Here is a 27,349-nt window from a genome sequence, read left to right as displayed (position 1 = left end):
ATTCAGTGCACTTATCACATTATCGGGAGTTGTTATAAATGGATCTCCTTCTTTTTCTTCATAGTTAAGCAAACTTAATTCTAAGGAATTACTCTCAAAACTTCTGCTACTAAAGGTAAGAGTTTCAGTGATTTTTAAAAATTCAATCCATTTTTAACCTGTTTGGTAAAATGTTTTATAGTCATGTGATTCAAATATTGAAATGTAAAAAAGTATATAGTGAAAAATCTGTTTCACATCCTTGCAACCTATTTGCTCTGTTCCAAATGCACTCTATCCCAAAGACAACTAGTTGGGAGGAAATACAAATACACTTATTTTCTTTCTTTTTTTTACACAAACAGTAAACTATTTTATACAATGTTCTGTATCCTGGTTTGTTTTTGTTTGTTTTTTGTTTTGGCTGCTTTGGGTCTTCGTTGCTGCGTGCGTGCTTTCTCTAGTTGCGGTGAGTGGGGGCTGCTCTTCGTTGCAGTGCGCGGGCTTCTCACTGCGGTGGCTTCTCTTGTTGTGGAGCATGGGCCCTAGGCGTGCAGGCTTCAGTAGTTGTGGCATGTGGGCTCAGTAGTTGTGGTGCATGGGGTTAGTTGCTCCGTGGCATGTGGAATCTTCCCAGACCAGGGCTCGAACCCATGTCCCCTGCATTGGCAGGCGGATCCTTAACCACTGCACCACCAGGGAAGTCCCTGTATCCTGCTTTTTTCATTTAAAAACATTTTTGTTATCCATATGAGTATATAGTATTATCCTTTTTTTTGTAGAGCTGTATAGTATTCCATGGTACATATATCCTATAATATTTTTTAACAAGTTTCCTATTGATGGGCATTTGGGATCTTTCCAGTCTTCTGACTATTATGAATAATGGTGTAATGAAAAATAAACTGTTTTGTAATTGTGCAAGTGTATGATGATATAAATTTCTAGAAGTTAGTTTCTTTGTCAAAAGTTATATGCATTTAAGACGTTGATAGACAAGTGTCAAACTGCCTTCTGTAAGGATTGTACTAATTTAACTTCTGTAAGCATTGTACTAGTTTAATTCCACGAGCAATGAATATATATTCCCCATAAACTCATCAACAAGATATTAGCACACTTATTTTTTTTAATTAAGTTATTTATTTATGGCTGCATTGGGTCTTTGTTGTTGGGTCCTCGTTGCTGCACACGGGCTTTCTCTAGTTGCAGTGAGTGGGAGCTACTCTTGGTTGCAGCATGCGGGCTTCTCATTGCGGTGGCTTCTCTTGTTGCAGAGCTCGGTCTCTAGGCTCGCAGGCTTCGGTAGTTGTGGCACGTGGACTCAGTAGTTGTGGCGCATGGGCTTAGTTGCTCCACAGCATGTGGGATCTTCCCAGACCAGGGCTTGAACCTGTGTCCCCTGCACTGGCAGGCGGATTCTCAACCACTACACCACCAGGGAAGTCCCTAGCATATTTTTTTTGTCTTTGACGATTTGATAAGATTGTCATTGTATCACATAATAGCTTTAATTTTCATTTCTGTTAGGAGATGAGCATCTTATATTTAGGAGCCATTTATATTTTCTTTTCTGGGAACATATTGCAAATCCTTGCTCGCTTTCCTATTGGTTTGTTTTATTCATTAGTTTTTTTGTTTTGTTTTGTTTTGTTTTTGCTGTACGTGGGCCTCTCACTGCTGTGGCCTCTCCTGCTGCGCAGCACAGGCTCCGGACGCGCAGGCTCAGCGGCCATGGCTCACGGGCCCAGCCGCTCTGCGGCATGTGGGATCTTCCCGGACCGGGGCACGAACCCGTGTCCCCTGCATTGGCAGGCGGACCCTCAACCACTGCGCCACTAGGGAAGCCCTCATTAGTTTTTAATATACATTTTACGTCATATTAAAAGGACTTGCAGCAGGGATAAATGTCAAGATGGTTAGGAAAATTTGAAAGGAAAATTTTCTGCCAAGGTTAATTCATTTACTGTGATGGAGCATATTTCACTCTGGACTTCTGTCAGACATGGAAAACAAAGGGGGCGGGGAGGTATTTGGCAAAAGGAAACAAACAAATGAGAGAGAAAGAGAACCTTAGTGGGTTCTAAAAATTCTAGAAGAACTGTAAAGCTTAGGGAAAAAAGATATCATTATCCTGATTTTATTTGTTTTGTTTCCCCTAGAACAAGAGAAATTGGTAGGGAAATGCAAAGACAAAAGTTCTGATGATTTGCCCTTAATTTCACCAAGTTAAGTCAACTTCAAGAGTCCTCTTGTCAGAAAGGTAAGAACTGTATCCCCCAAATCAACACAATGTCTCTAAAAGGTTCATTCTTGCTTAGACTGCTGAAAAGCATCTCTATCAAGTCAGCTAAAGTACAAATGCTTACCTATCTGGTATTTAATTCTACTGAAAATGGACACCAGAAATCCTTTCTTTTTAATAAATTAATAAGATAAATAAAACAATACAAATTGAGTACCATTGGAAGCATTGTTAATATAAAAGGTCCAAAAATAAAGCTAAATTTCTCCAGTAACAAGCAAGTGGTTAATTATAGCTTGATACGTCATCAGTTAGAAACCTCAAGAAGAAAAAAATACTTAGAAATTTACATGATGGTGTAGGGACATATTCAGAACCCCAGAATTAGTATGAACATTATTTTAAGTTGAAGGCTTTTGACAATCAATGGGTGCAGAAAGAAGCCTTCTTAGAGCTTCCCTTATTTGACTAAAAGCAGAAACTTCTGGGAAATAAGGCTGCCAAAAATTCCCTCTTCATCGTGGGTCTACTCCCAGGAGATAGACCAAGAGTAAACCACTATAAATCCCTCTCCCAGGGGTTTCATGGCCATAAAGAAGAAGGAAAGACCACTCACACGAGCGTAAACAAACATTATCACAAACTTTCTTCCCCATTTGTTCTTCTAAAAACCCATTTGTCTTCCCTAAAGAAACCTATTTGTTCTTCCCATAGAAGCCAGTTCTCCCCAGTCCCTTTTCCCTACTAAGTTAGGCATATAAGCCCTATTAAGTTAGGTATATAATTTCTCCCCAGTCCCTTTTCCCTACTAAGTTAGGTATATAAGTTCTCCCCAGTCCCTTTTCCCTACTAGTTAGGTATATAAGCTACCTCCTTAGTTAGCTCCATATACATATGAATAAACCTTTTACTCTTGGTAATGGTCTTTTGTCAGTTTAACTATCAGGTCCCCGTTTTGATTTTAAGAGGTTGGAGGAAAAGTTTTTCCTCCCCAGCAGTGGTCAAAGGGACAGCAGTTTTTTCCATGAGAAAAAGACAAATAAAATGGGTGGTGAGGGGAACCTCAAACATTTTCCAAAAAGAAGAAATCCAAATGGATTTCTTTGGATAAAATAAACTTTAAAAAGCCATTCAATCTCATAAATATCCAGAAAAATGCAAGTTTAAATCACCCCTCTGGTTGACAAATATTAAGAATCTGACAATAACCAACACTGGCATGTATGATGAGCAACAGAAACACTCAAACACCGCTGAAGAAAGTGTAAATAGATGCAACAACTTTCCAAACAGTTTCATGTTGTCTAGAAAATTGAAGATCCAGATACCCTATGACCTAGCACATTCACTCCCAGCTAAACATTGAGCATCACTCAGCAATTTGTTAGAAATAGAAATTTATGGGCCCAACTGCAGACCTTCCGAACCAGACCCTGCATCTTAACAAAATCCACAAGTGATACATAAGCACCTGTACTCTAGGGTATGTGGACAAGAATGTCCCTGAGAGCCCCAGATAAAAACAGTCCCGTTATCTGTGAACATGAGAAGAGTGTGCTATATTCATACAATAGAAAGCCATTTATCAATGAATAGGAACAAATTACAGGTAAATGCAACATGGATAAATATCACAATGTTGAGGGAAAGAGGCAAAGCACAAATAAAATATGTAGAGTATAAATCTACGTACGTAACCCTCTATAACGGTCAAAACCAAAGTGCACTGCTAGGCATGCACACTGAGGTAATGATACTAAAAAGGGGGAGGGGGGGAAAGTAAAGCAAAAAAGTGATTCCTAAGGAAATCAGAGTGGAATTTATCTCTGGAGGAGAGAGGGTTGTGGTCTTAGAGGGAGGATGGCAGTTGTGGGGTTATTACCAAACTAGTATAGTTGTGGATAGTGTTTAAGGGGTTTTGTTTTATGATTATTTCTTTTTTTTGTTTTATGATTATTTAAATAGTGTAATGTTCTATGTAGTTTTCAGTATGTGTGTTATATTTCACATTAGGTAAGTAAATGCTATAGACTCATTTCCAATTGGGAAGAAATCAGCTATGTTAACACACGCAAAACTACAGATTGAACTTCTTCCAACCAACACATAGATAGACGAGAAAAGCAAGAAGCAGGAAATAACAGCAAAGTAAATTGGTTCTGGATAGAGAAAAACCAAGGTCTCCCAGTTTCTATTCTACTAAAAATAAGGTGTTTTTTTTCCCCCAGTAAAGCTATCTCTATCTCTGTTGTCCATGAGGGAAGTTTAGGCACACAGCCCCAGGCCCGAGGAGTGGGTGTGCTCTGGCGGTAGAGGTGGAGGGAAGCAGGGGAGTTGCAGGAACTTGGGAGGAGGCTGTAGGCCATTCGAGGTGGAGGAGAGGTGGAGGCGAGGGAGGGAGGGCATGGCACTCAGAGATCAAAGAAGTGGGCTGTACCCCACAGAGCTAGCCTGCCCCTCTTCTTGCTGCCTGCCTCTTCGCCTTTGACCCAGAACCCTCACAGGAAGAGCAGTTCTGGAACTCTTTTTCTGGGTCAAACAGTGCATGGAGGGAAAGGGCGTTCCATGTTAGAACTCATTGTCAAAGGAACATACCCCAAATTAAGCGTTAAGGAGGATTCAGCCATTAGGGCACCTACACAGGAAGTTAGGTCAGGTGAAAAATCCCCAAGAAGAAAACAGTCAACTCAGGCTGAGCTTCCTGTATCACTTAACAGTGAGGCCTGACATTCACAGAGTGGCCTTGAAGCCTGTCATTATTATGGCCTTGTTGTGGGTTGGAGCATGTATTATTTTAGTCTAGAGAAAGTTCCTTTCTATAAAAAAGTAGAATATACAAGATAATGAAGTCTCAAGTTGTTGAAAATAAGCCTCACTTGAAAGAAAAAAAAAAAAAAAAAACAGAAATCCCTAAGGATGTGTCCAAACATTAACAGAAGATAACAGGAGCTGAAGAATCTTTTGATTCATGGTCACTTCAGAATACAACTTACTGTTAAGAAGGCTGGGTTTAAAATTATGATCAGGGCTCTAAGAAAGTAGGCAAAAGGCAGAGGTAAATGAATTTAAGATGGACTTTGAGAAAGAACTAGTGAAGAAATCTGAAAAATTTTACAAGTTTCTGAGAAGATAAAACATAAGAAATCAGTACAATTTGCAGAAACAGAAAGGGTCATTAACTGTCTTAGTCCATTCGGGCTGCCATAACAAAATGCCACAGACTGGCTAGCTTATAAACAGCAGAACTTTATTTCTCACTGTTCTGGAGGTTGGGAAGTCCAAGATCAAGACGCCAGCATGGTTGCCTGGTTCATAGCTGTGCCTTCGTGCTGTGTCCTCACATAGTTGAAGTGGTAGGCAAACCCTCTGGGGTCTCGTTTATAACAGCATTAATCTTCCACCCTTCATGAGGGCTTTACCCTCCCAAGGGCTCCCCATCCTAATACCATCACATTAGGCACTGGGATTTCAAAATATGAATTTTGGGGAGGGGGACATAAACATTCAGACCATAGTATTTTTTTAAATAAATTTATTTTATTTTATTTATTTATTTATTCTGGCTGCAGTGGGTCTTCATTGCTGCACTGGACTTTCTCTAGTTGCGGCGACCGGGGGCTACTCTTTGTTGCGGTGCACGGGCTTCTCATTGCGGTGGCTTCTCTTGTTGTGGATCAGGGGCTCTAGGCGCGTGGGCTTCAGTAGTTGTGGCGCACGGGCTTAGTTGCTCCGTGGCATGTGGGATCTTCCTGGACCAGTGATTGAACCCGTGTCCCCTGCATTGGTAGGTGGATTCTTAACCACTGCACCACCAGGGAAGTCCAGACCACAGTATTAATGAAGCAAAAATCATTAAAGAGACCATCAGTGTGAGCTCTGTCAAGTGCTGGGGAAAAAAATTTAGACTTTGGAAAATAGAGCAGTTGCTATAGAAAGTAGAGAACCAGGATGAGCTAGCCACACTGAGCTGAGTAGAACTTCTGAATGTACCTAAGAGGTCTCCAAAAGAGAAGGACAAATCTGTTGATTACAAAGAGAATGCCACTTGATATGACTTCATTTGTGCTGTGGTACCAAAAGTGTGCCTGCCAGAAATTGTACCTTACTCTGACATTTATGTCGCTGTCTTATTTCCCCTATGACTGTAGTGGTCTGAAGGGTAGAGGGTTGACCTTATCCAAATATACTTTCTCATCTCCCACCCTCAGCACCAAGCTGATGTAAGTACCAAGTTGTACACTGTAAATAACTTAATAAATACTTTAAGGCATGAATGAAAGAAAAATAGGCAGAGAGTAGAGAGGTTTTTTTTTAAAAAAAGAAAAAGAACAAGCTAAAAAAAACTTACTTGCTGTTATAAAGAACAACATAATGAGTTCTTGAGAATTGATTCAAGAAGATTCCCTACTCCCCCTGCACCACCCTCTCAATCACCACAAAGATGAAATCACTTTGTGTTTATTATTTTAAAAGGAAAATAAAATATAATAGAGGGAAAGGCTTGCAGGTTAGTTTTTTGTTGGGTTTCTCTCTTTTAAATTTAATCTTCTCTCTCTAGCATCCTCTACAGATGCTTTCTTTTCTAGGTTAGTAACTATTGTCCTGATGGAGGCAAGTGGGAGGGTCCCTGGGGAAGCAGGATCCACTGGGTAAGAAAAACTCGGAAAAGACTTGGCTTGGGTTTTGTCAGGAGGGGAAAACAAAAGTGGGCCATTGACCCAGACCATCTTGTCTGAAAGCTGCCATCTAGTGTTCATTTCTGAGAATATGCCCTGACATACCAATCCTGTGGTTCTGTATCTGAAGGACAGTTTTTATTGATGTTTTATCATTATGCACCAGACTTTAAGATAATTTGGTTACCAAAAGAAACACAATACGAAAAGAATTGTGTTTCTCATCTGTTTAACTGCATACATATAATACTGCCAAAACAAAACTTTGGATAAATATTTCTAAAAGAAATGATCCCATACTGAACTGATGTAATAGCAATTAAAAAATAAAAATAATATGCAGGCTACCTTCTCCATCCTATTGTTAGTAACTGTTACCAGTAGTTTTTATTGCAGAGAGGGCAAGGAGAGACGAACCATTTATTGTGTATCATCAGTGTTCCCGACTCTACAAACATTGTCTCATGTAAGTCTTAAAACAGTCCTCTGAGTATTTTTCCCCTCACCTTTATCGAGGTATAATTAACAATTAAGACTTGAGTTAAGGGGAATTCCCTGGCAGTCCAGTGGTTAGGACTCTGCACTTTCACTGCCAAGGGCCCGGATTAGATCCCTGGTCTGGGAACTAAGATCCCACAAGCCACACGGTATGGCCAAAACAAAAAACAAGACTTGAGTTAAGTTTTTCTAACACCATTTTACAGATGAGAAATTGAGGTGAAGTAACTGGGCTTTATATCAAAGAGCAAGCTGGATAAAGAACCCACATATGTCATACTCACAGGCCATGCACTTTCATCTAAACCACAGTGCCTAGTAAGCTTTTTGAAATTCAGGGGAAGGCTTGCAACTCCACATTTACTACTTTCATAAACTGTTAGGCCTAATCAACTTCGTTTGGAAATCACTGCATGAAAGGGAAACCCAACCCCCCACATCGGTCTGCAGGGCCACTTCCTTAAAACAAATTGTACTCTTGAGACCTGAACCAAAATACTCAAAATTCTAAGTTAAAAACACTAGGGTGGGGAATTCCCTGGTGGTCCAGTGGTTGAAACTCAGTGCTTTCACTGCTGAGGGCCCGGGTTTGATCCCTGGTCAGGGAACAAAGATCTCACAAGCTGTGCGGTGTGGCCAAATAAATAACTAAATAAATAACAGTGCAGAGTAATGATTAAAAAAACAAACAAACCAGGGACTTCCCTGGCGGTCCAGTGGTTAAGACTTCATCTTCCCATGCAGGAGGTGCAGGCTCAGTCCCTGGTCAGGGAGCTAAGATCCCACATGCCTCATGGCCAAAAACCCAAAACATAAAACAGAAGCAATATTGTAACAAATTCAATAAAAACTTTAAAAATGGTCCACATCAAAAAACAAAACAAACAAAAAAAAAAACCTTGGGACTTAACCTGGTGGCACAGTGGTTAAGAATCCACCTGCCAGGACAGGAATAAAGATGCAGACTAGAGAATGGACTTGAGGACACGGGGAGGGGGAAGGGTAAGCTGGGATGAAGTAAGAGAGTAGTATCGACATATGTACACTACCAAATGTAAAACAGATAGCTAGTGGGAAGCAGCCGCTAGCACAGGGAGATGAGCTCAGTGCTTTGTGACCACCTAGAGGGGTGGGATAGGGAGGGTGGGAGGGAGACGCCAGAGGGAGGGGATATAAGGATATATGTATACACATAGCTGATTCACTTTGTTATACAGCAGAAACTAACACAACATTGTAAAGCAATTATACTCCAATAAAGATGTTAAAAAAAAAAAAGAATCCATCTGCCAATGCAGGGGACACGGGTTCGAGCCCTGGTCTGGGAAGATCCCACATGCCACAGAGCAACTAAGCCTGTGTGCCACAACTACTGAGCCTGTGCTCTAGAGCTTGAGTGCCACAGCTACTGAAGCCCGCGTGCCTAGAGCCCGTGCTCCACAAGAGAAGCCACCGCAATGAGAAGCCCATGCACCACAATGGAGAGTAGACCCCACTCGCCGCAACTAGAGAAAGCCCGCATGCAGCAAAGACCCAATGCAGCCAAAAATTAATTTTTTTAACTCTTAAAAAAAAACCCACTAGGGTAGTTTTATTCTTGAGTTTTACTAGAGCAAATTCCTAAAATATATGAGGTATTTTAGTTACACTCTAGCTTTACTACGTTTCAACTGAAACTTCATGTTTTACACTACATTTATTTAAACTTTTAGCAATTCCATATTATATCAGGAATCCAAATTCTTGCATGGAATCAATCAAATAAGCTATGCCCTCAACTCCCAATTTTGTGTATAAACAGTATTCATCACAACAGAGAAACACACACAATTTTTTAAATTAAAGCAAAATATTAAATTTTCTTGGTTCAGGGACTTCCCTGGTGGCTAAGACTCCAAGCTCCCAATGCAGGGGCTCTGGGTTTGATCCTTGGTCAGGGAACTAGATTCCACATGCTCCAATTAAGAGTTCGCATGCTAAAATTAAAGATCCCACATGCCACAATTAAGACCCGGCACAGGGCTTCCCTGGTGGCGCAGTGGTTGAGAGTCTGCCTGCCGGTGCAGGGGACACGGGTTCGTGCCCTGGTCCGGGAAGATCCCACGTGCCGTGGAGCGGATAGGCCCGTGAGCCATGGCCGCTTGAGCCTGCGCTTCCGGAGCCTGTGCTCTGCAACGGGAGAGGCCACAACAGTGAGAGGCCTGCGTACCGCAAAAAATAAATAATAAAGACCCGGCACAGGCAAATAATTATATTTTTAAAATACTTTACAAAAAAATTTCCTTGGTAATGTATTTAATCACCTTTTGAAGTTTGACAAGTATTTTAACACAAAATTCCCTAGCTTGGAATAAATACTTTAGAGCACCAATATGATTCATTAATGAAACATTTATCAGAGAAAAGAGGACTCATTGATTTGACACCCATCTGTCTAGATCAGGAGCTTTTGTTCTTAGGCAAGATTATTTTTCTTTACTCCTGACAACAATTCTATAAAGTTTGTAATTAATTGTGTGATATTCATGCAAACTAGTGTTGCAAATAACCCTAAATTTTAGGGGGCTCAACACCATAAAGTTTTATTTATTGTTCACATTATAGTCTAACACGGATCGGTGGGGTCTTACTCCATGAATTTATTCAAGGAACCTGGCTTCTTCTGCCTAGTGCTCTACCACCTTCAAGGCAGGTAAGATCTTTTTTTTAAAATTAATTCATTAATTTATAGCTGCGTCGGGTCTTTGTTGCTGCGCGCGGGCTTTCTCTAGTTGTGGCGAGCAGGGGCTACTCTTCATTGCGGTGCGCAGGCTTCTCATTGCAGTGGCTTCTCTTGTTGTGGAGCATGGGCTCTAGGCGCATGGGCTTCAGTAGTTGTAGCACATGGGCTCAGTAGTTGTGGCTCGCAGGCTCTAGAGCACAGGCTCAGTAGTTGTGCACAGGCCTAGTTGCTCCATGGCCTGTGGGATTATCCCGGACCAGGGCTCAAACCCATGTCCCCTGCATTGGCAGGCGGATTCCTAACCACTGTTGCCACCAGGGAAGTCCCCACACATTTATTTTTAATTTAACAAGCTATAATACATTTGTAGCATTCCACACCCTTTTTTAGAGGGGAAAATTATATTATGTATTTTACATGTTAAAGCAGAGGTGCTTTCAGTTACACACGTTTAAATTTTAGTATTTATTAAGTGCCTCCAGCTAGACTAAGATTCTTTATTTCAAGTTCTGCGATCCCTGGCCTTTAATTTAGGCTTCCTTTGAATAGTGTGAAATTACACTATTATATTTCCGATTACTGAAAAGTTAGCAAGGAGTTAAATTCATTAAAATATATGTGTGGAGAAGTCTTGGGTCCATTTAATGTGAAGATATGTCTTCCTTTGGAGCACATATCTTCTTTTGGCAATTAGCTGGGTACTCTAAATGCATCCTTTCTATGGTATGCCCTCTTAAAGGCTATAGGCTTTTGGTGATAATGCATCAAGTAATTAGTCATATATGTAGACAGTTTAGTAGAAGATTCCTGTCATCAAATAGTTCCTGGCATCCCCAGAAGAAGGAAACGTGGAGGCTTGTGAGTCAGAACAGGGTGACTTTAACAGCAGCCTAAGGGAGTTGCTGAGGTTAACATGGGCTTTCATTTTTTTCCAATGGCCATGTTTTTACCATGGTTACATTTGTACTCCGTGGTCTGTTGAAAGGATGTGGCCTGCTTAGGGCTTTCATAGGTACCCAACAAGGCAGTATTTACTCTTTGACCTGGGCAAGAGGACCCTGCACTGTAGTGGCCACCACATATCAGAAACATGCTAAACTGCTAAGGCCTATAGGGGAGGAAAAAATTTTCTTTTCCTTCTAGCCATCTTAGGTTCTCTGGCTGGGGCCCTGTATTTAGACTGACAAGACAGACTAAGAGAAAAACAAAGAGTTTATTAATGTGGGCTTCCCTGGTGGCGCAGTGGTTAAGAATCCACCTGCCAATGCAGGGGACACGGGTTCGAGCCCTGGTCTGGGAAGATCCCACATGCCGCGGAGCAACTACGCCCGTGTGCCACAACTACTGAGCCTGTGCTCTAGAGCCTGTGAGCCACAACTACTGAAGCCCGTGCCTAGAGCCCGTGCTCCAGAACAAGAGAAGTCACCGCAGTGAGAAGCCGGAGCTCCACAACGAAGAGTAGCCCCCGCTGGCTGCAACTAGAGAAAGCCTGTGTGCAGCAACGGAGACCCAATGCAGCCATAAATACATAAATAAATAATAAATTTATTAAAAAATAGTTTATTAATGTATGCATCGCGCAAACACATGGGAGCAACTCGGAGATGAGTAACTCAAAAGAGTGTTAGAACTCGGCCTATATAGCATCTTAAAAAAAGAACAATAAATTTTTAGATAAATGACAAGGCAAAGGAAAAGACTTCTGAGTTTCTAGGGCAGCAAATTGTGGGAAGGCAAACATATGGGGGAACTAATGGAAGGTAAGATGTGTTATGGAGATTCCTCTGGTGCTGTCTCTGGGCTGAAAAAGCATCTAGAGTTGTCTCCAGTAATTAACTTTTGTCCTTCCTGGTAGAGAGAAGAGGGGGAACATGTTAATGAATTTATATCCTGCTTTTAGGCAAATAGGGGGAGGGCAGAAAGCTTTCCTTATATCTGCTTTTTCTCAGTTGTCTTCAGCAAAAAATAATCCTGATGCCAAAGTGGCATATTTTGGGGTGGTATGTTCTGCTACCCTTCAGGCCCCAGGAGATAAACACCCCAGCATATCTCTAGCTGTGTGTCCTCAAAAGAAAATGACATTGTGTCCAAATGCTAAGAAGCCTCCTCGGTTGTGCATGGCCAACGTCATAGATGGATATTGCTTCAGAGACTGGAAAGGTTTTGAGTAGCAGAAGCACTTAAGTAGGAGAAGGTAACAAATTACTTTGTCAGATCCTTTCAGATAGCATTAATGCAAGGGATTCTTACATAGCACAGTTACATTAACAGTGCATTAATATAAACACTCTTTATATTTCAATGAGTGGTTCCAGAATTACTCAGGAATTAGGTTATTAGCACAGTATCTGCAACAGCTGTGGCTGAGAAACACTTAAGAATATTAAACAACTCATATTATCTTTAAAGTCCTTTGTATGAATGTCAAGACCTAATATACACAAAATATGATGCTGACTACTAACATTGGCAACTGGATGGACTACGAACATTTAGTAAGATTTAATTACATTTGCCAAAAATTAAGATTGTTTAACTCTAAATAATTTTAACTTAAAATCTTTATATTCTTTAATTATAACACATTTTGCCTTTTAATTTTGGAAGATAATTCGGAAAACTTTAGAAGAAAAGTAACTTCTTAAAAATGTGTGAAAATAATTTTAAAAATGTTTACAGTAATTTAATTTACACTTGGGGAAAATATATTAAAATCTATACACTTAAACACAATTACATTTTACATTTTTAGTCATTTAGGTCAGGGGTTGGCAAGCATTTTCTGCCAAGCTCTAGATAATAAATAGTATTTTAAACTTTGTGGGTCAGTCTCTAGGACAGCTACTCAACTCTGCTGTTATAGCTCAAAACCAGCCACAAACAATACATAAATGGAGATAGCTATATTGAAATGAAACTTTATTTACAAAAGGTTGGTAAACCAGATTTGGCCCATGGCTGTAGTTAGCTGACCTCTGATTTAGGTTATTACTGTCAGTAGAACCTAAGTAATATTAAAGTATTAATTATAATAACATAATTAGTAATATTGCTAAATAAGGGCAAGAAAAATTAATATTACAGAATAAAAAAAGTTTATGAATTATGTGTCTTAATTTTATGAACCTTCCAAACATCAGCAGTCCATCAACAGAACACCTGAACAGGTGCAATATTAAAGAGAATCAGCAAAAAACTGAGAAAGAGCAGGAAGTGAAGTAGGAGAAAACCAAGAGAATGGGTGTCCTGGAAGTCAAGAAAGCATGTCAGGGAGAAGAAAGTGATCTATGGATTGATGGAGGGAAAAATCTAGTGAAATGGCTTTGAGGGATCATGGGAGATGAGTCATCTAGACAGTAATTATAGACAGTTTATCCATGTCAGCATCATTATGTATATTACTGCTCCTCTAATCAGTCATGTCGCTTTGCCTCCTAAGTAGAGTTAAAGCCTGATATTGTACACCGTATTAGGAATATTCCCAACTGTGTGCTAGTGTAGGGCAAATTCAGAAGTTTTGTGTATAAACAATATTTTTGTCTTATAACCATCAATATCATGTTCCTTTTATCCTCACTGCCCCTCAAAACAAAGAAAACATCTGGCACTAGAACCACTGAGGTTTTCAAATGAGCTGAAATCAGAGTTTTGTAGCATTGAAATTGAGTCTTTTCACCAAAGTATAATATAGCTTGAAATAGGAAGCAGCAATTAAGAGTCTGCCCAAATCCACTGACCAGCATTAGGACTGGGCTAATCTTTCTTAGTTGAGAACACTATAGAAGAAAGTCCCATTGGGCCTGGCAGTGAGATGCTTTCAGGCAGTTAAGAAAATCCAATTTACCTTTGCTGAACGTTTGCACGTTGTGCCACCTGCCTCTGGCAGCAGAGAAGACCTAAATTGCATACCCCGAAGGGTGTTTAAGTACAAAAACAAGGCTGCCTTTGACACAGTGAATGGAACCAGGGTGCACCTGCACTTCCAAATTTCTCAATTTCAGCCCAAGATGGGCTCGGTCCAAGCACTCCTGTGAAAGTTCCTGTTCAGGTTTCCCATCTCAACGCTCACACCAGCAGGGACAGAAGATGCTCCACACTGGTGCCTCCAACACATGGCACTTGTGCTCCCTGAAGCTTACAACTCAGTCGTTGCTTAAGGGGCCTAAGCAAGGGCTTTTAAGCCCGCCCAGGACCTTCCCACTTGACAGAGGCTGTAGGGCCGTGAGCCTTAAGGGAGTCCCTTCACACGACGCAGCTCTCGGATCTAGCGCAGCACTGAGGCCACGCCTCTTATGTCCCCGCTCCAGATGGCCCGCGCGCGGGCACGGAAACCTATTTCCAAGGGAGGGCGTTGACTCCAGAGGTCTCTCCCCAAAGGCATCCCGCGGGTAACTGGGCATCAGTTCCTCTTTCCTGCCTGAGTGTCTCCCCGTTCTGTGACGACCAAGTCCCGCTCCAAAGGTGCAAGAAGCTTCCGGGCTGTGGATTTAGCTTCTGTGCTGTGCGGAGCGGACCTGTAAGAACCGGAGTGGCTTAGGCAGTCAGTTGACCCACATGACTCGCTTGGGCCCGGCTTAATGGTGCTCGCATTCCTTGGGTCACGTGAGGCCATGGGCACTCAGGAGGATCAGCTCTTTATGCGCATGCGCTGGCAATCTACTCCCCCACCCCACACCCCGGAAAAATCTTTCAAATGGCATACTCAATACTGGTTCACTTTGTCCTGCTACCTTCCTCTCCGAGGTCGGGACACACAAGCCCAAGTTTTCTTCCTTCCTGGCGCCTGGTGCAGGTGAAGGATCTGGAACCAGGCAGTCAAGAGGTGCGGAGAACACTGGGACGTGGCAGTTTTCCTTCGTGTTCGCGTATGCTGCAGTATGCCTACTGTCACGTTCAGTGAGCTGCGAACGCTGCAAGTCTGCCGGGTTTTTGTTTTGTTTTGTTTTGTTTTTTAACATCTTTATTGGAGTATAATTGCTTTACAATGTTGTGTTAGTTTCTGCTGTATAACAAAGTGAATCAGCTATATGTATACATATATCCCCATATCCCCTCCCTCCGGCGTCTCCCTCCCACCCTCCCTATCCCACCCCCCTAGGTGGTCACAAAGCACCGAGCTGATCTCCCTGTGCTATGTGGCCGTTTCCCACTAGCTATCTATTTTACATTTGGTAGTGTATATATGTCCATGCCACTCTCTCACTTCCTCCCAGCTTACCCTTCTCCCTCTCCGTGTCCTTAAATAGAATTTTAAGAAGTTAGCCAAGATAAAATGAGAAACTGATTTAGACTTAGGTCCCAAACTTACAGTTTCAATGATTTAGGAGAATTCCTTGGTAGCCATACTGAGCCTCAGTTTTCACATTTGTAAAAGGGTGAGGATTAAAAAAACTGATACTTCTGGAAACACCTGTCATTCTGATTGGATATTTTTAAAATGTTGACTGAAATTTAAATGGATAAATTATAAAAAGAAGATGACAAAAAGGCCTATTATCATTTCATTACCCAGATAAATCCTGGTGGTCTACTGATAGGAGAAGGGGCTTCTCTAAGTAGTTTTCTTCATCCTGATTTCTGGACACTCCCTTCTTTAATCTGCTTCTGGAGGCAGGGGGTGACATTTTGGAAAGTTTTTTTTTTTTTAACATCTTTATTGGAGTATAACTGCTTTACAATGGTGTGTTAGTTTCTGATTTATAACAAAGTGAATCAGTTATACATATACATATATCCCCATATCGCTTCCTTCTTGCATCTCCCTCCCTCCTGCCTGGGTTTTTCATCCCCAAGCTCGCAGTTCTCTGGAGGTCGGACGCCAGGGCCCAGCGGAGCGTTGGTGCGTGCGGAGGTCACTTGGTGCCAGACTCAATCCTGTCCCTCGCCTCTTGGGCCCTTCTTTTTCTGAAACCACTGTCCCTAGAGTTAGTTCCTCCAGGATATTCTGCAGACCCTGTGACCAGCTTTTTCATTTCTCCCTCCTGGGGCCAATACTTTCTACAGTGTCTACAGCCAAAATATCTCACCACCAGGAGGACCTTCACCACCAACTGGTCATTTAGGACTCTTCCTCATCCGTGGAAATCCACAGGCCTTTTGCCACTTCTCTTTTCTGGTAGGCTATCTCTCAGGCTTAAGGTAGTGCAGGCCTCCCACCTGTAAAAAATGGGTCATCCTTATGGCCCTTAAGACAAATTACATTAAACTGACCCCCATCATTTTTTAGACTTTTAACCCTCCAGTTTAGTTTGTTCTTTCCTCATGGTCTTGATTACCAACCCATCTTGGGACCAGAAGAATTCATTCACCTTCACCTTTAAAAGGTGGAGGTTGGTTGGCACCTTTCCTCAGGCTGCGTTGTTAAAACACATGTTTCAAAATCAGGTGTAACTTTTCCTTTGGTATTTAGGTTTAACAATTTTATGAAACAATATTTTTCTCTTTGAGCTGTCCTGGCATCATGCACTTCTGAACCAAATAATTCATATCTGATCCTTGTATCAAAGGAGTAGGTTTGGCATTAGCTTCAATGGAAGACTACCTCAAAGCCTGTCGTCTTTGAATGCTCTTCCTTGGACTTAAGCTGCTGCTGTGTGGAATCCCAAATAAACCCATATGGAGGAGAACTGAGGCTTCTGGCCAGCAGCCCCAGCTGAGTTTCCAGCTGGCATCTACCAACAACTGTCTGCCTTGAGAGGGGGGTCAGTTGGGCCTTCTTTCTTCCACACCTCGGAGAATGGAGTCATTTTCAAGATGTAGTCTATGAGTGAGGTTTGGGAAAACAGATATTAGTTGGTATGTTGCAGTGAGACGGGAATGAATGACAAGCAAAAGTTGGCAGAAAGGGGGGGCTTCCCTGGTGGCGCAGTGATTGAGCGTCCGCCTGCTGTTGCAGGGGACACGGGTTCGTGCCCCGGTCCGGGAGGATCCCACATGCCGCGGAGTGGCTGGGCCCGTGAGCCATGGCCGCTGAGCCTGCGCATCCGGAGCCTGTGCTCTGCAACAGGAGAGGCCACAACAGTGAGAGGCCTGTGTACCGAATTATATTTGGAATATTTCCAAATATATTTTGGAGTAAGAAATATTTCAGCAATGCAGACAATTTGTGTTGTGAGTGATGGTGTTGTTGGTAAGATGTGTCTTGATATGCTATACAACAATAAGTTAATGTCTGAATACGTTCCATGGTTTCTGACAACTATGCAGTCAGTAACTGGTGAGAGCCATACACTTACGGACTTTTTGATCCTGCAGGACAAGAAAGATTTGACAGAACAACCCCTCAGCTATCCACAAACATATATTTCTAGTCTTTTTCAGTGGTCTTCAGCCCTTATTTGGAAATGTGAAAGAAAAGTGGGTACCTGAGATAATTCACCATTGTTTGAAGACTCCTTATTTGTTGGAGCCAAAACTGATCTCAGAAATGTGATACCCTCTATTATCGAGAAGCTTGCCAAGAACACAGAAACTTCTCCCTCTGCAGACTGCTGAAATGCTGTTCTGTGACCTGAAGGCTGTCGAATACATGCAGTGTTCTGCATTCTCACAGAAAAACCTAAAGTATGCATTTGACAAAACACTACTGACTGCCTCGGAGGCTCTGGAACCGAAGAAAAGCCGCAGGTGAGTGCTGCTTTGAACATAGCTCCAAAACGTTGTCATCAGACTAAAAGCAATGTTTAAATCAAATTAAAAATTAAGGCTCTGAGCCAATTTAATGTACCGTTGTAAAAATGTATAATTTAAATGATACGTTACTTTTTTGTGCTATGAATGCTTATAAAGTGTTAGAGAAAAGCTTTTTGATGTCCAAAGTGTTTCCTGTGTAAATAGTGTCTGTTGGTTGACAAATCTAAAGTTTCTGTCTTGATGGCATTATTGCAATGTTAGCAGATGCTTGCCAGCAGGTGTGACTAGTAAACACTGACAATATAGAGGCTTCTTGCCAAAAAAAAAAGTTTGGGGACAATGAAGGTGAATTTACCACACTGAAGTCCTCCAGCAGTCATAGAAAAAACCATGTCCTGTCCGACGTGTAACTCCTGCCAAAAGTTGACCTTATCTATGGTAAAAAGAGGCCATACCATTGTGGCCCTTGAAACTTGTCTGTATTATCTTTTATTCAGTGAAAAGTTCACGCACCCAAGTGGTTGTAACTGATACCTCTGAATGTATTGTGGGAACAGATGTGTTGCGTATGTATAATACTTCTCTTGATTATTAGGAATGTTCCCAGTGGGGAAATGCCACAAATTAAACAGTGCTAGTGGGATGAGTATACAACTAGGAGCCCACCTGGATATTTCAGCCCAGTTATGTGATACCAGTAGAGCAGGACAGGATGCCAGGCGAAGGGAGGAGAGGGGATGAGCAGATAACTATACTGACTAAGGATGTGGTAGTAAGAAGATACATAAGGAAACTATCTAGCAGGCTATACAGACTGCCCTCCTATTTTGACAGGCTAGTTCTAATGAGCCTTTTGAGCTTCAAATATCAGTGCTTGACAGTGCTTGCAGTAGACTGCATCTGTGGCACTAGGCAGTGGTGCCCACTAGGGTTTTGGACACAGCATTTTTCTAACACCACTGCCTGGTATACTCCATTTGAGGGGTAATTATTGGCCTGTTGTTGAGTGCTGGTGGACCCTGAGAAGCTAACTAAGCAATAGCACATGATGTTATTCTCTGACCTGCCCATTCTGGAATGGGTCAAAAATAAAAATGTCAACAAAGTGGGTATTGCCTAGCAAGCATGCATTATGAAATGGAAATGGTATATCCAGGAAAGAAGTAAGACTTGGTATATTACTTTTCTATTGCTGCTGTAACAAAGTACCACAAACTTAGTAGCTTAAAACAACACAAAATTATCTTACAGTTCTGAAAGCTAGAAGTCCAAAATGGGTTTCAGTAGACTGAAATAAAGGTGCTGGCACGGCTGCGCTCCTTCTAGAGGTTCTAAGGAAGAATCAGTTTCCTTGCGTTTTCCAGTTTCTGGAGGGTCTTGGCTCATGACCCCTTCCTTACATCATTTCAGCCTCTTGCTTCCATCATTACATCTCCTACTTCCTCTTCTATAGTCAAATCTCCCTCTGGCCTCTTTCTGTTAAGGACACTTGTGATTACATTTAGGGCCCAAACGGCTAATCCCCATCTCAGGATCCCTAACTTGATCACATGTGCAAAATCCCTTTTACCACATAAATTAACACTCATAGGTTACAGGGATTAGAACCTGGAAATCTCTGGGGGCTATTATTCAACCTACCACACTGGGCATTAGTGGAATCTCACAGCTACATAATTACTAGGAATATGTGGCTATCTCAGAGGCAGGATCTATGCTATCACCTTAGGCTTCTTGGGGGCCTGGGTACACTACAACAGCTCCTAAGGTTGCCTAAGCCTCATGGATATGCCAGCTAAGTTAAAGGTCAATGGGGTTGTGTAGGAAAGAGTTAACATAGCAGATCTGAGCCTGCTTATCCTTAGGAAGTTCTGCTTACAAGGTTGGCCTTTTGTTGGTGTCTGAGATGTGATTTGGAGAGGGTTCCCACCATCCACAGAACTGATAAGAGTGGCTCATTGTACCTAAAATGTTTGTACAACCAGTGTGGATTATGCTGGATACCTGCTTTCCTCCTGGGAGTCTGGAATTTTGGTATGTGTTAGGCAGAAGGTGCCTACATGACCAGTCCCCCAATAAAGCCTTGGGCTCTAATGTGCTTGCTCCATGTGCCTTTTCTATCTGCTGTCTTGTTTTGTATCATTTCACAGTAATAAATCTTAGCTGTGAGTACAACTATATGCTGAACATTGTCCATCCTCCTAGTAAATCATCAGACCTTGGGGGAGGGTGGTCTTGAGGACCCCTAACTCAGTTGGTGTCAGAAATGGGATTTGCTAGCCCAACTCTGACTCACTGAAATATGGCAAAAGCAGCTTGAGAAAAGTAAAGGTGAAGGAGTGAGGGATAACACATCTTTAGTACTAACTATGCTGGCTATTGAGTCATTCACGGGATGAAACAGCAGTATTTTCTGAGAGGTAGAAGTTACCTGTGGAATTTGAAAATGATAGATCCAACTCCAGGAGAGTTGGCTTGCTGGATCTCCTGGCTGTTTCTGGCTGTGCTGGCTGAAGCGAGGGGCAAAAGTGCAGCCTGTGCTAAAATGTGCTAAAGTGAGGGGGAAAAGGTGATGCCTTTTTGTATTCTGTTCTCTCCTTCATGTGGGAGGAGAAGGGCCCCAAAATTCCCAAAGGTAGTTTGGATGACCCAGAAATATTAAAAGTTTGTATTGCTCCTTTTTCCAAGTGCAAGGAAAAAAATGTTAGGTCAGTTCCCACGGCTGCAACAGAGCAAACCAGAGGGGGAAAAGGGAAAAAAACACTAGGCCATTTCTTCAGCCTAGTCACCATCACTGGTACAGTAGCCCTATCCACCCTCTCCTGCCCCCAATTCCAGCTGAGAGGCTTCCTTGGTAGCTCTAATGTTAATCCTGTAAATGTTAAATTTACCGGTAGAGGGTTGAGTAAATTTCCATTTAAAGGTTGAGGGGGGTGCGCTGTGTTGAAATAGATCTGTGCTTTGCGGCTTTTGCATCTGGAGGTAGGATAAAAATTGATGGAAAATATTATATGATTATAATTTCATAAATGCTACAGGGATCATCCCAGTCAGGGAAAGCTGCAAAGAAAAAGTGTTAGTGGGACACACAAATAAATACTTGCTTTTTGCCATTGGTGGGTGGATTGAAATTTTTTTTTTCTTTTTTGAGTGTTGAAAACAAAGCCAGTCTCTGTAACTGATGATATTTGTTATACTTTTTGCCTATTGTAACTTCTGGAAAAAAAAAATGAAACAACATGGAAAGAGAGGCACTCTCCAGATAGAAATACACTTTTGGAGTTTTACAAAGCAGATTTGAGTTGCTAATGAGCTTTTCTAAAATCAGATGTCTGATCCATAAAGCCTGATGATTTTCCAGCCTGATGTGCATATTTTTGGGTGGGTCTGTTTGGACTCTAAGGCTGACAAGATAAAAAGGGTGTCATAAAGCCTCACTTGTCAGTTGGACTTGGAACATGGCTCTCTGGCCTTGTAGTATCTGGGCTTTGAATATGCTGCTAAAGAAAAGCTGCTGGCTTTTTTGGAATCCTGATGCTTAATTGCCTAGACCTGACTCTAAGCTGAAACCTGGTCTGGGCTATTTCAGCCTCAGCACTAGCTGTGCCAAACTAAAAGCTGACGAAGTTCTGCTCAAAAAATAAAACTTAGATTCTGGAATAGTTACACATTTAAGACACTTCTCTGTGGGCTAAATTGTGGAAACATCATGGATGCTGGCTGGACCATCTGGGTCACAAATGCCCACAGAAAAGAGCTTATTTCTGATGGGGCCGTGTGAAATGAGCTGCTGATCAGCTCTATATTTCTGATACAGAGACTGAATGCATTCCTAATAGGATTCCTGCAAAAGCTAGGGAGTGTGACACCTCCACCCACTACTAACAAGTCAGACTCTGGACCCCATTTCAGGGTCGTCTCACTGCTGTTGACTTGTATTCAGCTTTCTAAATTAGTTGCAGTTTGCAATGGCGGTCTGATAGCCTAACTCTACGTCCCTCACCTTTTTCCTGGTATACACACCTTAGTAAGGCAGTTTGATTATTAAATGCAGCTGTCCCCAGAAAGGGACTGATCTTTTCTAGGCTGCTCCCTGGATAAATGATTAAGACAAAAGGCATGGCAGGTTATTAAGCCCAATATAATTATGTTTTAAAAATTTAAGATTTCATTCTGACCCATTTTGAATATGATGGGTCTTTCTGGTTAAATTATACAAAAATGTTTTTCTGTGAAAATGCTTTTATGCCTTTTGCATACAACTTTTCCAGGTGAATGGTCTAGATGAGAGTAGGGGATAATTGAAAAAATGTTGTTACCATTGCTGAACAGGACACGACTGATTTTGTAAAGATGCAGGAAAAAGTAAAACCCCAGCACCTGGGGATGGGGAGGCAGGGGGGGAAGGGCATTAATGATCTTTGTTTTTCAGAACTGTTCCTTTCAAGCTGCGAGTTCTCTGAATTAAACTGGTTGCTGAGCCTAGGCTCACACCTTACCAGCACTGAGATGGCAGGGGGTGACCCCAGCACTTGCCTGCAGAACACCTATAGATGTTGTCCACACTAGTGAAGCTGTTGAACTGATGTTATAGACAAGTAAAACTGTTTGAAACTGACTTGCCTCAGGCAGTCCCTCTGAAATCAAGGACTGAACTGCATAATTTCGACTGGACTGAGAACCCAGAGTGGGAGGTCTGACAGTACAAGGCCACATGGGGCCCTGATAGCCTGTACTGCCTGACTAATGTATGTCCTGCTTGGCATGCCCCAACATTTGTGAACTCTTTGTTTCTATGGTTACCGCTTGCAATCTCTGGGACTGTACTTGTCTGTGTGCCCCAACTATCACACTACCTCAGCCCTGGAAAGCTTTCAGGTCAGCTTCAACTTTCTGGCTGTGCCTGAATTGATGCCTTGGGCTAGGTTAAAAAAAAAAAAAGTTAATCAGAAGCTTAAGGATGAAATCAACTGGCTTTTTCAGATAGATCTGTATAGTTAGTGGTACTTGTTTTAATTGGCTAAGTAAAGGACCCCGAAAGGACATAACTGAGATCAGTACTGCAGGCTGCTCTCACCCTGCTGCAGGAGGTCCTACTGATAATACTTTTGCTGTAAAGATGCCTTGGCCAAGGGCCAAGAGCCTGCTTATCTGTGGAAAGTCCTGCTTACAGGTTGGCCTGGTGTCTAGGATGTGTTTTGGGGAGGGTTCCCACCATTCACAGAACTGATAAGAGTGGTTCATTGTACTTAAACTGTTTGTACCACCAGTGTGATTTATGCTAAATACCTGCTTTCCTCCTGGAAGTCTGGAATTTTGGTATGTGGTAGGCAGAAGGTGCCTATATGACCAGCTCCCAATAAAAGCCTTGGGCACTGTCTCTAATGAGCTTCCCCAGGAGGTAACATTTCACACGTGTTGGCACAACTTGTTGATGGGGGAATTAAGCTGTCCTGTGTGACTCCACTGGGAGAGGACTCTTGGAAGCTTGTGCCTGGTTTTCTCTAGGCTTTGCACCATATGCCTTTTTCGTTTGCTGACTTTGTTTTGTATCCTTTCACTGTAATAAATCTTAGCTGTGCGTACAACTATGTGCTGAATTTTGTCAGTCCTCCTAGCGAATCATTGAACCTCGGGTGTGGTCTTGGGGCCCCCTATCCAGGAATGTACTGGAATGGTACAGCTGTGCAGCTTTAAAGAAAACTGTAAAACTATGCATGGAAAAGGGAACTCTGCTCACTGAGCATAGTTTAAGTTGTGATGTTTGCTCTAAAAAGGCCTCCCGAAATATGCCTTGTTGCATTTTCATTGACTCATGGCATTTTCATTGACTTATGGCTAGCAGTGTAGTCTGGTACTTGGCAGCAGGAAAGTTGGATGATCAAGTCTCAGCTCAGAGGGGCCAAACGGGGCATAAGATTGCACAAGACCCATGCACTCTGTTTGTGACCCGTGTGAATGCCTATGGAAAAGGACTCTTGGAGGATGAACATCAATGGAAGCAAGCTAATTTGACCTGAGCTTCCCAGGTAAGGACCACAGCCACCTGAATATACTATTGCACAGGGCAGCAATCCATCTACAAGTCAGAACCGGGCCTAAAAATAAGCTCCAGTGATTCCAGCACCTGAGAAAAAGGAAGCCTGGCACACATACCCAAACTGCCAACTACGCAGTCAAGTAGCAAAGGGAATTTGGGTTCACATAGTCTGGGGCACTGGACCTGGCTGGTCTTGGCACGAGGACTGTGTAATTAACTCATTCACTCTTTTCCTCCCAAGTCTACCTCCTGGGATACTGGGATACTGGAATTTGTGTGTATCAAAGAAGAGCCAGGAGGTGGGAGATTCTAACTCGATGTCCTTTTGCTGCCCAGATAAGCTTGCTAGCTTTGGGCGGTTATGGATAATGATGATAATGATCATGGGTGTGAGATGACAACTCTAAAGTGCTTCTGGTGTTGCCCACATATCAGAGGACTGTAGATGTTCTAGGTGGTACAAGGAAGAAACTACTGAGCCACCTAGGAACAAGTCTGGGCATATGGTGTGAATAAGACATGGGGACAACTGGCCAAAGGGTGACATGATTGCTGTGGGGACTGATGCCAAGCACTTGGGTGTGGTAGCTAGCACAGGACAACCTTAATTGCTGGGGAGGGATGGGACTGGGGCCATTCATCTCTTTCAGCTCTGATCTGCAGAGCATCTGGCTAGTTTGTTTGTTTGTTTATGTAATGACTGTAGTAATCGGTTTATTACACAGATTAATCATTCTTGAACGTACAAGCTCCAGAGGAGCAATTGGGTCTTTAAATATACACAAGTATTTCCACTGAATGAATTTTCACCCTTACATCCAGATAGACCTAAACAGTTAAAAACATAAGAAAAATAAGAGCTATTAGCTATGTATTAACTGAGAAACTACATACAAACCAAAGAATATGGAAGAGAGAAAGAGGGGCTGAAGGACGAAGGTTGAAGGGTGGGAAGATATAAAAGAGTTGGAAACAAAGCCCATCACACTTTACTTACTAATAGCTCCAATCCATTTAAATGTTGACCAGTTAAACTTAGACCTTAAAATACAGGATGTAGGTAGAGTTTAATCTGATTGGTCATAATTTTCACCTAAGACGTTAAGTCCTTCGGAATAAAATGAATACAGAAACAGCTTCATGTTCTTCGCCTTGCTTTTCATAACTGTTTTGAGTTTAATGGGATTTCACTTAAAAAACAATCTCCTACAGGTCAGTGGAGCTTTCCTTCCCCATCCAAGCACACACCATACCCATCACCCCTCACTCTGCCGTTATCCAAATTTAAGTCAATAAGGAAAGCTTTTAGTCTCACACCTAGGTTATGCCTGGAGAACTGGCTTGTCACACACACACTTCTCTGCTAGGAGGCAATGTTGGTACCGAAGTACAGTATTTCTAGTTTGTTGTTCCAAGTATGTACAACACGCAACACTGCTGTATCAGGTAAACATGTGCACAGGGGAAGGAGACCTGGGCTCATAGAAAGCAGTCAAGTGGAAATCAAAAGGGCTTTCTTTCAGAGTTCCCCTATCTTTATTTGTAGAGGTTATCCAATAATTTCTTTAATTACATCGCATACTTCTGAGTCCCTTCCCGAGCTATTCTTTTTTTTTTTTTTTTTTTTTGCGGTACGCGGGCCCCTCACTGCTGTGGCCTCTCCCGTTGCGGAGCACAGGCTCCGGACGCGCAGGCCCAGCGGCCATGGCTCACAGGACCAGCCGCTCCGCGGCATGCACGGGGCACGAACCCGTGTCCCCTGCATCGGCAGGCGGACTCTCAACCACTGCGCCACCAGGGAAGCCTCCAAGCTATTCTGTTGTACTTTTCTCTATCTGTTCTGTAGATCCGAGCAATCTCAGGCACTAAAGGATCAAAGGATCATCCGGATTGGGATCACACAACAGAGAACAGATGGACAAAAGTACTCCTGAAACAGTGCTGGAGACCACTTTGACCGTAGAATATCAAGACAAATGCTGCCATTACTGTTAATATTTGGATGATAAAGTCTTGTTATAAATGCAACCTTAGGTGGTTTGAAGGGGTAATCTGTTGGGAAATGAATTGTCAAGAAAAATACTCCACGCTGATAGGGACTGTCATTTGGCCTCATTATTGTAGCTTGCCAGTGGAACATATCATCTCCAACGGGACCTGCTGAACACGGTGCTGGGGGGGGCGGTCCCGCGCCAGGTCGTTCAATTCCTTGTGGATTCTCTTCAGAGCCATCGCGGGAGGCGGGTGGAGGCGGCCCCCCGGGTCGGGAAGAAGGGCAGGGGAGGGACGGGGAAGGGGAGAGGGCGCGCGAGGCCGCCTCGGTGATCGCGGGTCGGCAGGAGAAGATGGGGAGTTCCGGAGCGCGGCTCCGGCGGGACGGACTTGGAGCCGTGGCCCACTCGGCTCCTGAGCCTGCCGCAGAGGTTACCGCATCACCCGGCGGCGGCCCCTTTATGCGCTGCCGCCGCCGCCGCCACCGCTGTAGGGGCCTCTTCCGTCTAGGCTCAGCGCCGCCTCCTCAGCCGCCGCGGATCCCTCCGCCAGGGAGCAAGAGCCCAGACTTCGGGCTCGGTCGGCGCCTCTGAGTGGGACGGTCGAAGGGACTGCTTGCTGCAGGGGGACCGAGGGACGCGCGGGCGGGCGGCCTGGCTAGTTTTTAAGGCAGACTGTCACCTCCAACTTGACCATTGGCCGATAGGGAATCTTAATCTAAGACCTCTCAGAAACTTCCCATTAGCTGCTGACTGCAGGAGTTAACAGCTGCCACGCCAGACAGTAGAACAAGATCAACTTTCTCGAACCCGATCCGATTTCTTTTTACCTATTCACAGCCCTATTCACAGACTATAGCAATTGCTCTAAGTTTAATCGATTGTTGTATCTCTGTTCCCTAGGACAAATTAAAAGGATTTGTATAACTAGGATATCTGATGGGGTGGCCTATGTTTTCTAAAGAGAGTTCTTGACTGGTGATGTGAAAGGTTAGAGGGTGAAGTTGTAGGGAAACTGCTCTGTGCAGTTGTCCTTGCAAATATCCATATAGGCCACATGGACAAGTCTTCACCTCAGGAGACCTAAGGCTTGGTAAAATGCCCCATAATCCTCTCAGAACACGAGAGAATGGGAGGCTTGGGAGGAGCTGCTACAAGGCCATTTCTCACCCTCCTTTTTATCTTTCCTCGAGGCTGTTATGAGACAATTTCTTACTGCCTCGCAGGTTCTGGTAAGATATAAGGGCTTCTGCCTTGAAACTCCTCTCTCCCCCACACTTTAGGGTACAGCTGCATGCCATAAAATTGCTTAGCAGGAAATACTCAAACTGCTTAGTATAAAACTGGTTCCTGGGACTTCCCTGGTGGTCCAGTGGCTAAGACTCCATGCTCCCAATGCAGGGGGCCCGGGTTTGATCCCTGGTCAGGGAACTAGATCCCACATGCCACAACTAAGAGTTCGCTTGTCACAACTCTAAAGATCCCACATGCTGCAACAAAGATCCTGCGTGCTGGAACTAAGACCCAGCGCGGCCAAATAAATAAATAAATGTTAATAAATAAATA

The 27,349-nt window shown here is 42.9% G+C and overlaps 2 pseudogenes; one reads left to right on the top strand and one right to left on the bottom strand.

Moving 5' to 3' along the window:
* Positions 1-16,746: 16,746 nt before the first annotated feature.
* Positions 16,747-17,922, top strand: LOC114884234 (annotated as a pseudogene).
* Positions 17,923-24,604: 6,682 nt separating this feature from the next.
* On the bottom strand, positions 24,605-26,024 carry LOC114884445 (annotated as a pseudogene).
* Positions 26,025-27,349: the final 1,325 nt, after the last annotated feature.

The sequence above is a fragment of the Monodon monoceros genome, unplaced genomic scaffold (genome assembly GCF_005190385.1).
Source record: "Monodon monoceros isolate NGI ecotype Baffin Bay Population unplaced genomic scaffold, NGI_Narwhal_1 Super_Scaffold_5, whole genome shotgun sequence".
Classification (NCBI taxonomy): Eukaryota; Metazoa; Chordata; class Mammalia; order Artiodactyla; family Monodontidae; genus Monodon; species Monodon monoceros.
Note: the sequence above shows the minus strand (reverse complement) of the source record. Positions and strands in the feature narration are given on the sequence as shown.